Source organism: Triticum aestivum, chromosome 3D (assembly GCF_018294505.1).
Source record: "Triticum aestivum cultivar Chinese Spring chromosome 3D, IWGSC CS RefSeq v2.1, whole genome shotgun sequence".
Taxonomy (NCBI): domain Eukaryota; kingdom Viridiplantae; phylum Streptophyta; class Magnoliopsida; order Poales; family Poaceae; genus Triticum; species Triticum aestivum.
The window spans coordinates 353,690,764-353,705,290 of NC_057802.1; positions in this window are offsets into that span (position 1 = coordinate 353,690,764).

The following is a 14,527-nucleotide window of genomic DNA, read 5'->3' on the forward strand; positions in this document are numbered from 1 at the left end:
TATAAAGGGGGGAGGGAGGGCAGCAACATCTCAGCCTTGGGCGCCTCCCTCCTCCCCTGCAACACCTCTCTGTCTCGTATAAGCTCGGCGAAGCCCTGCCGACATCCCGCTGCATCCACCACCACGCCGTCGTGCTGCTGGATCTCCATCAACCTCTCCTTCCCCCTTGCTGGATCAAGAAGGAGGAGACGTCGCTGCACCGTACGTGTGTTGAACGCGGAGGTGCCGTCCGTTCGGTACTCGGCCATCGGTGATTTGGATCACGGCGAGTACGACTCCGTCAGCCACGTTCATTGGAACGCTTCCGCTCGCGATCTACAAGGGTATGTAGATGCACTCCTTTCCCCTCGTTGCTAGTATACTCCATAGATGCATCTTGGTGAGCGTAGGAAAATTTTAAATTATGCTATGATCCCCAACACAAGTTTCCTGGACCAATTCTTTCTAGATCTATTAACAGTCTTTTGCAAAATTAATTTAATCTCTCTATTACTTAGTTCTACTTGACCACTAGATTGTGGGTGGTATGGAGATGCAATTCTATGATTAACATCATACTTAGCAAGCATTTTACGAAAAGCACCATGAATAAAATGTGAACCACCATCAGTCATTAAGTATCTAGGGACTCCAAACCTTGGAAAAATAACTTCTTTAAGCATCTTAATAGAGGTGTTATGATCAGCACTACTAGTTGGAATAGCTTCTACCCACTTAGTAATGTAATCAACATCAACTAAGATATGTGTATACCCATTGGAGGAAGGAAAAGGTCCCATATAATTGAAGCCCCAAACATCAAATGGTTCAATAACAAGTGAATAACTCATAGGCATTTCCTGACGTCTACTAATATTACCAATTCTTTGGCATTCATCACAAGACAAGACAAACTTGCCAGCATCTTTGAAGAGAGTAGGCCAATAAAAACCGGATTGCAATACCTTATGTGCAGTTCTATCTCCAGCGTGGTGTCCTCCATAAGCCTCGGAGTGTCACTTGCGTAGGATCTGTTCCTGTTCATACTCGGGTACACAACGTCTAATAACACCATCTACTCCTTCTTTATAGAGGTGTGGGTCATCCCAGAAGTAATGTCTTAAATCATAGAAAAACTTTTTCTTTTGCTGGTATGTGAAAGTAGGTGGTATAAATTTAGCAACAATGTAATTAGCATAATCAGCATACCATGGAGCAGTACGAGAAGCATTTATGACAGCTAATTGTTCATCAGGAAAACTATCACCAATAGGGAGTGGGTCATCAAGAACATTTTCTAACCTAGACAAGTTGTCTGCAACGGGGTTCTCAGTTCCTTTCCTATCAATAATATGCAAATCAAATTCTTGTAGCAAGAGAACCCATCTAATAAGTGTAGGTTTAGCATCTTTCTTTTCCATAAGGTATTTAATAGCAGCATGATCAGTGTGAACAGTTACTTTAGAATCAACAATATAAGGTCTGAACTTATCACAAGCAAATACAACTGCTAAAAATTCTTTTTCAGTAGTAGCATAATTTCTCCGGGCACTGTCTAGAGTTTTACTAGCATATTGGATAACATTTAATTTCTTATCAACTCTTTGTCATAGAACAGCACCTACAACATAATCACTAGCATCACACATAATTTCAAAGGGTAAATTCCAATCAGGTGGCTGAACAATAGGTGTAGAAATCAAGGCTTTCTTAAGTATTTCAAATGCTTCTACACAATCATCATCAAAGACAAAAGGAACATCTTTTTGTAAGAGATTAGTCAGAGGCCTAGAAATTTTTGAGAAGTCTTTAATGAACCTCCTATAAAAACCGGCATGACAAGGAAACTTCTTATACCTTTAATGTCCTTAGGACACGACATCTTTTCAATAGCAACAACTTTAGCATTATCAACTTCAATACCTCTTTCAGAAATTTTATGCCCTGAGACAATACCTTCTTTAACCATAAAGTGGCACTTCTCCCAATTCAAGACAAGATTAGTTTCTTCACATCTCTGCAAAACTCGATCAAGGTTGCTTAAGCAATAATCAAAAGAAGTTCCATGCATGGAGAAATCATCCATGAAAACCTCAACAATCTTTTCACAAAAGTCAGAGAATATAGCAGTCGTACATCTTTGAAAGGTAGCAGGTGCATTACATAAACCAAAAGGCATATGTCTATAAGCAAAGGTACCGAAAGGGCAAGTAAAAGTGGTATTTTCCTGATCCTCTTTTGACACAGGTATTTGAGAGAAACCAGAATAACCGTCTAGAAAGCAAAAATGTGTATGTTTAGATAATCTTTCTAGCATTTGATCAATAAAAGGTAAAGGGTAATGATCCTTTCTAGTAGCTTTATTTAATTTGCGCAAATCAATTACCATTTTATAACCTGTAACAATTCTTTGTGGGATCAATTCGTCTTTATCATTAGGAACAACAGTAATACCTCCCTTCTTAGGGACACAATGGACAGGACTTACCCACTGACTATCAGCAACAGAATAAATTATACCTACCTCCAGAAGCTTTAGTATTTCATTTCTTACCACTTCTTTCATCTTAGGATTTAACCGTCGTTGGTGATCAACAACCGGTTTAGCGTCTTTCTCCAATTTTATTTTGTGTTGGCATAGAGTGGGACTAACACCCTTAAGATCATCAAGAGTATATCCAATAGCAGCACGGTGCTTCTTCAGAGTTTTCAATAATTTCTCTTATTCCTGCTCTGAAAGGTTAGCACTAATAATAACATGATATATCTTCTTTTCATCAAGATAAGCATATTTAAGAGTATCAGGTAATGGTTTAAGCTCAAACACGGGATCACTCTTGGGTGGAGGAGGATCCCCTAGAATTTCAACAGGTAAGTTGTGTTTCAAAATAGGTCCCTGTTTAAAGAATACTTCATCTATTTCCCTTCTTTCATTCATAAACATATCATTTTCATGGTCTAGCAAATATTGTTCTAAAGGATCCTTAGGAGGCACGGCAATAGAAGCAAGACCAATAATTTCATCTTTACTAGGCAATTCTTTATCATGGGGTAATTTAGCAAAATTAAAATCATGAGACATATCCCCTAAACCAATAGTAACAATATCCATTTCGCAGTCTATCTTAGCATTAACAGTATTCAAGAAGGGTCTACCAAATATAATGGGACAAAAGTCATCTTGTGGGGAACCAAGAACAAGAAAATCAGTAGGATATTTAATTTTCCCACACAAGACTTCAACATCTCTAACAATCCCAACTGGTGAAATAGTGTCTCTATCGGCAAGCTTAATAGTAACATCAATATCTTCTATCTCAGCGGGTGCAATATCATGCATAATTTCTTTATATAAGGAATGAGGAATTGCACTCGCACTAGCACCCATATCACATAAGCCATGATATCAATGATCTCCTATTTTAACAGAACAACATGCATGCCAACAACATGTCTATGTTTATCTTTAGTATCGGGTTTAGCAATCCTAGCAGCTTCATCACAGAAGTAAATAACATGCCCATCAATATTATCGACCAAGAGATCCTTAACCATAGCAACACTAGGTTCAACTTTAATTTGCTCAAAGGGTGTAGGTGTTCTAGAATTACTCTTACGAACCACAGTTGAAGCTTTAGCATGATCCTTTATTCTAACTGGGAAAGGTGGTTTCTCAATATAAGCGGTAGGAACAATAGGATCAACATTATAAGTGATAGTCTTTTCTTCAACTTTAATAAGTTCAACTACTTTTACTTCAATGGGAGGATGATATTTAAACCAGATCAACATGAGTAGCAAATGATTCACAGAAAGAAGCTACTATCTCAGAGTCAAGTCCATATTTAGTGCTAAATTCACGAAAAGCATCGGTATCCATAAAAGATTTAACACAATCAAACTTAGGAGTTATACCTGACTCCTTACCTTCGTCGAGTTCCCAATCTTCACAGTTGCGTTTAATTTTTTCCAATAAATCCCATCTGAATTCAATAGTCTTCATCATAAAAGAACCAGTACAAGAAGTATCGGACATGGAGCGATTATTGAGAGAAAGCCGAGCATAAAAATTTTGAATAATAATTTCTCTTGAGAGCTCATGATTGGGGCATGAATATAACATTGACTTAAGCCTCCCCCAAGCTTGAGCGATACTTTCTCCTTCGTGAGGCCAAAAACTATATATATAATCACGATCACGGTGAACTAGATGCATAGGATAAAACTTCTGACGAAATTCCAATTTCAATCGGTTGTAATTCCATGGTCCAATATCATCACATAGCCAAAACCATGTAAATGCCTTTACCTTCAAAGATAAAGGGAAGACCTTCTTCTTGATAACATCCTCGGGCATACCTGCAAGCTTGAATAATCCACAAACTTCATCCACATAGATTAGGTGCATACTGGGATGTAATGTTCCATCTCCTGTAAAAGGATTAGCTAGCAGTTTCTCTATCATACCCGAAGGAATTTCAATGTAAACATTTTCAGTAGGTTCAGTAGGTTGAGCAGCAACTCTTTGCTCTACTGGTCAGGGTGAAGATACCCCAAACAAGCCCCTCAAAGGATTATTTTCCATAGTAACAAGTGATAGTAAATTTCAGCACACTATATAAATTTTTCCTTACCAAATTCCACCTACCAGAGGCGCTTCACTCCCCGGCAACGACTCCAGAAAAGAGTCTTGATGACCCACAAGTATAGGGGATCTATCATTGTCCTTTTGATAAGTAAGAGTGTCGAACCCAACGAGGAGCAGAAGGAAACGACAAGCAGTTTTCAGTAAGGTATTCTCTGCAAGCACTGAAATTATCGGTAACAGATAGTTTTGTGATAAGGTAATTCGTAATGGGTAACAAGTAACAAAAGTAAAAAAGATGCAGAAAGGTGGCCCAATACTTTTTGTAGCAAAGCACAAGCCTGGACAAACTCTTATATAAAGGAAAGCGCTCCCGAGGACACATGGGAATTATCGTCAAGCTAGTTTTCATCATGCTCATATGATTCGCGTTCGTTACTTTGATAATTTGATATGTGGGTGGACCGGTGCTTGGGTACTTCCCTTCCTTGGACAAGCATCCCACTTATGATTAACCCCCCTCGCAAGCATCCGCAACTACGAAAGAAGAATTAAGGTAAACTTGACCATAGCATGAAACATATGGAACCAAATCATCCCCTTACGAAGCAACGCATAAACTAGGGTTTAAGCTTCTGTCACTCTAGCAACCCATCATCTACTTATTACTTCCCAATGCCTTCCCCTGGGCCCAAACAATGGTGAAGTGTCATGTAGTCGACGTTCACATAACACCACTAGAGGAAAGACAACATACTTCTCATCAAAATATCGAACGAATACCAAATTCACATGACTACTTATAACAAGACTTCTCCCATGTCCTCAGGAACAAACGTAACTACTCACAAATCATATTCATGTTCATAATCAGAGGGGTATTAATGCGCATAAAGGATCTGAACATATAATCTTCCACCGAATAAACCAACTAGCATCAACTACAAGGAGTAATCAACACTACTAGCAACCCACAGGTACCAATCTGAAGTTTTGAGACAAAGATCGGATACAAGAGATGAACTAGGGTTTGAGAGGAGATGGTGCTGGTGAAGATGTTGATGGAGATTCACCCCCTCCCGATGAGAGGATCGATGGTGATGATTTCCCCCTCCCGGAGGGGTGTTTCCCCGGTAGAACAGCTCCGCCGGAGCCCTAGATTGGTTCCGCCAAGGTTTCGCCTCGAGACTACGGCGCTTCGTCCCGAAAGCTTCCTTCTGGTTTTTTCCAGGGCAAAAGACACCTTATACCAGAAGATGGGCATCGGGGGGCTTCCAGGTGGCCCACGAGGCAGGGGGCGCACCCAGGGGGTAGGGCACACCCTCCACCATCATGGACAGTGGGTGGCCCCCCTCTGGTGGTTTCTTCGCCCAATATTTTTAATATATTCCAAAACTGACTTTCGTGGAGTTTCAGGACTTTTGGAGTTGTGCAGAATAGGTCTCTAATATTTGCTCCTTTTTCCAGCCCAGAATTCCAGCTGCCGGCATTCTCCCTCTTCATGTAAACCTTGTAAAATAAGATAGAAAAGGCATAAGTATTGTGACATAATGTGTAATAACAGCCCATAATGCAATAAATATCGATATAAAAGCATGATGCAAAATGGACGTATCAGGCGGCGGTGGCGAAGCGGGTGATGACCCCGGCGGTAGACAGTGGGGTGGCGGACACGGCGGCCTATGGTGGGGTGGCGGACACGACGACCACCTCCCGCCTTTGGGCCATGGTGGCAGAGTGAGTGATGGCCATGGTGGTCGACAGTGGGGTAGCGGCCATGATGGCCACCTCCCGCCTTCGGGGCGCGGTGGCAGAGTGGGCGATGGCCCTGGCTTTCAACGGTGGTGTGGCGGCCACAGCAGCAGATGGTGGGGTGGCGGCAACGGTGGCTGGCAACAGCTGCGGACGGGCAGCGAAGGCGGAGCGTGTGGTGGGTGTGTTGTGCACACCGAACAGTGACACCACACACACTACACTACGCCGGAGATTGCACCACCGCTGCGGTGTAGCCTCTCAGCTGGAGCTGTCCTCTGATGACGGCCGAGTGGCTGAGCGACGACGGCTGACCGGTGCCATTGGCGATTGTGAGAGAAGCATAAGAGATAAGCTACAGGGAGGGAGGGGAAAATACGATGCATGACTCGTCGGCCGTGAGGGTTTATATAGCAGGCCGGTAAGCATTGGGTTTTGGGGGATTTCACCGAGTCGGGCGGGAAGCTTGCGCGGCTATGCGGGGGAACCTGCGCGGTTGCACGGGAACGGGCTCACTGACGATTCATTGGCGCCACTTTGAGCCATCGTTTGGCCAAAAGAACGCATGCGCGGTGCTCAAGCTTGCGCTCGAAGCCATCTACGGCAGTGGGGAGACAAGACGTGCGAGAGGAGGATGAAACAACACGTACACATACGGTTAATAAAAAAACGTTTGCGATTTAATTACCTACTATCTTCGTCCTGGTTTATAAGTCCTCTTTGTATTTTTGTGCCAAATTTTGACTAGAGATTTAACTAATAAAATATGAATGCAGTCACCAAAGATTAGATCGTTGGATTTGTATTTGAACATAGTTCCAGTTATATTATTTTCCTATAACACGCATTAACATTTTGTTAGTTAAATTTAAGGTCAAAATTTGGCACAGAATATAAAGGGGTCTGATAAACCAGGACGGAGGTAGTAGCACACGGCCGCTCTCTACGCAGCGTCGCGAACGATTGTTCGACCACCGTGTGATGTGGAACGCGACATAGTTTCACATCATGCCACCGGCTCGCAACTGTCGGCTGGCTTGTAGATGACCATTCCCTGGGTGTTCAACTGCTCTATGTGTGTGGTTGCTCGCGGTTGAGGTGGCCGCGACACACTCTGCTCTCGCGTCCCTCCGTGCGCTCTACCAGTGTTTGGGGCTGGCGCATGATCACGTACATTCGTGCTGCCATTATGCATGCGGTTGCGCCGGGCGCGGCGCCACGATGCAATTACCCGCTTCAAAAACTGCCATGCGGACGTGCTAAGAATCCAGGCCGCCCGGCCCCCATTTATTCATGTGGCCATTTACCTTAATCTCTTGCGCCACACGACACAATAAGCACACCCACGATGACACATACAGAGAGGATATCCAGCGGCTCCAATGGCGCTCCACGTGGCTCCAATGGTGCTCCCCGTGGCTGAGGATGACAACAGGTGGCAGTTCAACACGCATCACGTAGTGGACACCCACGTGAGGGGGAAGGACCTCTCAGTGGTGTACGCGAACGAGCCGATCTCAGTGGAGAGCTCCATCCAAACTATGGAGAGTTGCTTGCTGAGGACAAGTAACAAGTGGTCGCCTTCGACCTCGAGTTCACCGGCGATCGTGCCAGGCATGATCAGAAGGTTGCCGCTGCTCAGTTGTGTGTGCGCCATGACTTCCTTGTCTACCACTACCACCTGGCCACAAGGCCTTGCGAGCGTTTCACCAGGTTTAACAACAGTCTCAACTATAGTTTCGCTACGGTGGACACCACTAACGATCTAAAAGCGCTCGGGGTTTCGAGCTTGGCCTGCCGTAATCTTGCCAACATCCGTGACCACTACAAGGTCTAGGGCAGCACCAAGAACAGTCAGAACTCTCTGATTGACCTCGCCTCGGCCATCATCGACCCCTACTACATGAAGATGAAGGATGAGAGCAAGAAGGACAGGATCACCTGGCACAATGCCTAGGAGCAGAAACTAGATGAAGAACACGTCAAGTACACGGCCAAGGACGCCTACACAAGCTATGAGATGTACAGGCGGATCGTTGACATGAGGAAGTGCCTTCGTCCTGCCCCAGACGAGGGATCGAGCCACACAACAGCGATGACGACGTCACAAGAAGCAGATGATCGTTTCTCCTAGTTTAGAATGCATGTAATTGTTTACTAAGATGTGTGCGAACGATTTGTATAGTCGCTTATGTAATTGGGTGTTTATTTTGGTTATATATGTTGCTCTTCTGTAGACAGCAAATCACATCGCAAACAGAGTTAACTATGGGAACTCGTCAGTGATGATTTCATCAATCGTTGACAATTGTATACCAGCAATCGTTTGCCCACAACACACACGGCTTATTAGCAGCAATCGTCTGTGTTATTCTCGGTCTTCGGACACATTTTTGATTATGGACCTGTTTGCCGCGTATCACACACATCTTGTTCAGTTGAACCGTTTCTGTTGTCTTGGCTCATCGCAAGTAGTTCATGCGAGTGAACTGTATGCCCTCTATCGCACACACCTTGATCTGGCTGACCATTTCTGTTGTGTTGCCTAATCACAGTCAGTTCATCCGAGTGAACTGTATGCCGTATATCACATACACCCTCATCTAGCTGACCGTTTCTGTTGTTATGCTCATCGCAAATAGTTCTTATGGACCAACCGTATGCCACATATCGCACACGCAACTCTAATATGAATCGTGTTTGATGTCTGCGCCATCGCAAACAGTCTGTATCATTTTTTATGGGTTTTTTCTTACACCATGGTTTGTGATTAATGCATCGCACAAAGTTTCATCGAAGGGTCTCTTAGTGTACTGTCACATTTGAACCATCCCACAGTAGTGGATGAAGGATGGTTGATGATGACGATGGCGACGAATACCCCTCTCCGGAGCCCCAAACGGACTCCAGAATAGCCCTCCCAATGAAGAACATGAGGTGGCGGTGGCTCTGTATCATAAAACATGATGAAACTACTTCTCTTACTTTTTCTCGGGGAAACGGAATTTATAGCGCTGGAATTAGGTCAGACGACCGCCTGTGGGCCCCACAAGGTAACAAGGCACTTCTTTTTGCCTTGTGAGCAACATGTGGCCCCCCTCCGGTAGATCTCCATTGGTATTTTCTTTTATATTCAATAAAAATCTCCATAAAGTTTCATTCAATTTCGAGAATTATTTTTTCTGCACAAAAACAATACCATGGTAGTTTTGCTAACAACAACGTCAGTCCGGGTTAGTTTCATTCAAATGAGATGGTGGAGATGTCCCCAGCAACGTTCAGACGACACCGGAGGGGGGGAAGGAGTCCTCCTCCTTCTTCCTTGGACTTCTCCCATGGTTAGAGGGGTGTTTTTGAAGGAAATATGCCCTAGAGACAATAATAACGTTGTTATTTTATATTTCCTTATATCGTGATAAATGTTTATTATTCATGCTAGAATTGTATTAAACGGAAACTTGATACATGTGTGGATACATAGACAAAACACAGTGTCCCTGGTAAGCCTCTACTAGACTAGCTCATTAATCAAAGATGGTTAAGTTTCCTAACCATAGACATGTGTTGTCATTTGATGAACGGGGTCACTTCATTAGGAGAATGGTGTGATGGACAAGACCCATCCGTTAGCTTAGCATAATGATCGTTAAGTTTTATTGCTATTGCTTTCTTCTATTCCTTTGACTATGAGATTTTGCAACTCCCGGATACCGGAGGAATACCTTGTGTGCTATCAAACGTCACAACGTAACTGGGTGATTATAAAGATGCTCTACAGGTATCTTTGAAGGTGTTTGTTGGGTTGGCATAGATCGAGATTAGGATTTGTCACTCCGAGTATCGGAGAGGTATCTCTGGGTCCTCTCGGTAATGCACATCATAATAAGCCTTGCAAGCAATGTGACTAATGAGTTAGTTGCGGGATGATGCATTACGAACGAGTACAGGGACTTTCCAGTAACGAGATTGAACTAAGTATGAAGATACCGACGATCGAATCTCGGGCAAGTAACATACCGATGACAAAGGGAATAACGTATGTTGTCATAATGGTTCGACCGATAAAGATCTTCGTAGAATATGTGTGGGAGCCAATATGAGCATCCAGGTTCCGCTATTGGTTATTGACCGGAGAGGTGTCTCGGTCAAGTCTACATAGTTCTCGAACCCGTAGGGTCCGCACGCTTAACGTTCGATGACGATTTGTATTATATGAGTTATGTGATTTGGTGACCAAATGTTGTTCGGAGTCCCGGATGAGATCACGTACATGACGAGGAGTCTCGAAATGGTCAAGAGGTAAAGATTGATATAGAGGATGATAGTATTCGGACACCGGAAGTGTTCCGGGATGTATCAGGTACATATCGGAGTACTTGGGGGGTTACCGGAACCCCCGGGAGGGAGATATGGGTCATATGGGCCATAGGAGGGGAGCACACCAGCCCACAAGGGGTGTTGCCCCCTTATGGTAGGAGGCCGAATAGGAGAAGGAGGTGGGGGTTCGGCCCCCCCCTTTCCTTCCTCCTTCCCTCTTCCCTCTTTTCCCCCACTGGTAAAAGGAAAGGGGGGAGGCCGAATTGGACTAGGGGCCCAAGTAGGATTCCTCCTACTTGGGCGTGCCCTAGGCTGCCTCTCTCCCATCCCTCCTTTATATATGTGGGGAGGGGGCGCCTAGAACATAGATCAACGTTTGTTAAGCCGTGTGCGGCGCCCCCCCCCCCTCCACATATTACACCTCCGGTCATATTCACGTAGTGCTTAGGCGAAGCCCTGCGCGGATCACTTCACCATCACCGTCACCACGCTGTCGTGCTGACGGAAATCTCCCTCGACACTTTGCTGGATCAAGATTTCGAGGGACATCATCGAGCTGAACGCGTGCAGAACTCGGAGGTGCCGTATGTTTGGTGCTTGATCGGTCGGAACGAGAAGAAGTTCGACTACATCAACCGCGTTGTTAAACGCTTCCACTTTCGGTCTACGAGGGTACGTGGACACACTCTCCCCCTCTCGTTGCTATGCATCTCCTAGATAGATCTTGCGTGAGCGTAGGATTTTTTTTTGAAATTGCATGCTACGTTTCCCAAAAGTTGCACCCGAGCCAGGTCTATGCGTAGATGATATGCATGAGTAGAACACAAAGAGTTGTGGGCAGTTATCGTCATACTGCTTACCACCAATGTCTTATTTTGATTCGGCGGTATTGTTGCATGAAGCAAGCCGGACCAACCTTACATGACCACATTCATGAGACCGGTTCCACCGACAGACATGCAACTAGTTTTGCATAAAGGTGGCTAGCGGGTGTCTGTTTCTCCAACTTTAGTTGAATCAAATTTGACTGTGGCCGGTCCTTGTTGAAGGTTAAAACAGCAAACTTGATAAATCACCGTTGTGGTTTTGATGTGTAGGTAAGAACCGTTCTTACTAGAAGCCCATAGCAGTCACGTAAAACTTGCAACAACAAAGTAGAGGACGTCTAACTTGTTTTTGCAGGGCATGTTGTGATGTGATATGGTCAAGACATGATGTGATATACGTTATTGTATGAGATGATCATGTTTTGTAAAAGTTATCGGCAACTGGCAGGAGCCTTATGGTTGCTGCTTTATTGTCTGAAATGCAAACACCATGTAATTGCTTTACTTTATCACTATGCGTTAGTGATAGTTGTAGAAGCAACAGTCGGCGAGACGACCACGACGCTGCGATGGAGATCAAGGTGTCAAGCCGGTGATGATGGAGATCATGACGGTGCTTTGGAGATGGAGATCAAAGGCACGAGATGATGATGACCATATCATGTCACATATTTTTATTGCATGTGATGTTTATCTTTTATGCATCTTATTTTTCTTAGTACGGCGGTAGCATTATAAGATGATCCCTCACTAAAATTTCAAGGTATAAGTGTTCTCCCTGAGTATGCACCATTGCGACAGTTCGTCGTGCCAAGACACCACGTGCTGATCGGGTGTGATAAGCTCTACGTTCACATAGAACGGGTGCAAGACAGTTTTGCACATGCAGAATACTCGAGTTAAACTTGATGAGCCTAGCATGTACAGACATGGCCTCGGAACACAGGAGACCGAAAGGTCAAACGTGAATCATATAGTATATATGATCAACATAGAGATGTTCACCATTGAAAACTACTCCATCTCACGTGATGATTGGACATGGTTTAGTTGATATGGATCACGTGATCATTTAGATGACTCGAGGGATGTCTATCTAAGTGGGAGTTCTTAAGTAATATGATTAATAGAACTTAATTTATCATGAACTTAGTCCTAATAGTTTTTGCATATCTATGTTGTAGATCAATGGCCCGTGCTATCACTCCCTTGAATTTTAATGCGTTCCTAGAGAAAGCTAAGTTGAAAGATGATGGTAGCAACTACACGGACTGGGTCCATAACTTGAGGATTATCCTCATTGCTGCACAGAAGAATATTGTCCTTGATGCACCGCTAGGTGACAAGCCCCTTCCCGCTAATGTAGACGCTTTGAACATCTGGCAGACGCGATCTAATGACTACTCTATAGTTCAGTGTGCCATGCTCTACGGCTTAGAATCGGGACTTCAAAGATGTTTTGAATGTCATGGACCATATGAGATGTTCCAGGAGTTGAAGTTAATATTACAAGCAAATGCCCGAGTTGAGAGATATGAAGTCTCCAACAAGTTCTATAGCTGTAAGATGGAGGAGAACAGTTCTGTCAGTGAACACATACTCAGAATGTCTGGGTATCATAACCACTTGACTCAGCTGGGAGTTAATCTTCTGGATGATAGTGTTATTGACAGAGTTCTTCAATCACTGCCACCAAGCTACAAAGGCTTCGTGATGAACTATAATATGCAAGGGATGGATAAGACAATTCCCGAGCTCTTTGCTATGCTCAAAGCTGCGGAGGTAGAAATCAAGAAAGAGAATCAAGTGTTGATGGTTAACAAGACCACTAGTTTCAAGAAAAGGGGCAAGGGAAAGAAGGGCAACTTCAAGAAGAATGGCAAGCAAGTTTTCACTCCCGGGAAGAAGCCCAAGTTTGGACCCAAGCCTGAAAGTGAGTGCTTCTACTGCAAAGGGACTGGTCACTGGAAGCGGAACTGCCCCAAGTGTTTGGCGGATAAGAAGGATGGCAAAGTGAACAAAGGTATATTTGATATACATGTTATTGATGTGTACCTTACTAATGCTCATAGTAGTGCCTGGGTATTTGATACTGGTTCTGTTGCTCATATTTGCAACTCGAAATAGGGGCTACAGATTAAACGAAGATTGACTAAGGACGAGGTGACAATGCGCATCGGGAATGGTTCCAAGGTTGATGTGATCGCCGTCGGCACGCTACCTCTACATCTACCTTCGGGATTAGTTTTAGACCTGAATAATTGTTATTTGGTGCCAGCGTTGAGCATGAACATTATATCTGGTTCTTGTTTGATGTGAGACGGTTATTCATTTAAATCAGAAAATAATGGTTGTTCTATTTATATGAGTAATATCTTTTATGGTCATGCACCCTTGAAGAGTGGTCTATTTTTGTTGAATCTCGATCGTGGTGATACACATATTCATAATATTGATGCCAAAAGATGCAAAGTTGATAATGATAGTGCAACATATTTGTGGCACTGGCGTTTAGGTCATATTTGTATAAAGTGCATGAAGAAACTCCATACAGATGGACTTTTGGAATCACTTGATTATGAATCATTTGATGCTTGCGAACCATGCCTCATGGGTAATATGACTAAAACTCTGTTCTCCGGAACAATGGAGCGAGCTACTGACTTATTGGAAGTAATACATACCGATGTGTGTGGTCCAATGAGTGTTGAGGCTCGCGGCGGGTATCATTATTTTCTGACCTTCACAGATGATTTGAGCAGATATGTGTATATCTACTTAATGAAACACAAGTCTAAAACATTTGAAAAGTTCAAAGAATTTCAGAGTGAAGTGGAGAATCATCGTAACAGAAAATAAAGTTTCTACGGTCTGATCGCGGAGGCGAATATTTGAGTTATGAGTTTGGCCTTCATTTAAAACAATGTGGAATAGTTTCACAACTCACGCCACCTGGAACACCACAACGTAATGGTGTGTCCGAACGTCGTAACTGTACTTTATTAGATATGGTGCGATCTATGATGTCTCTTACCGATTTACCACTATCATTTTGGGGTTATGCATT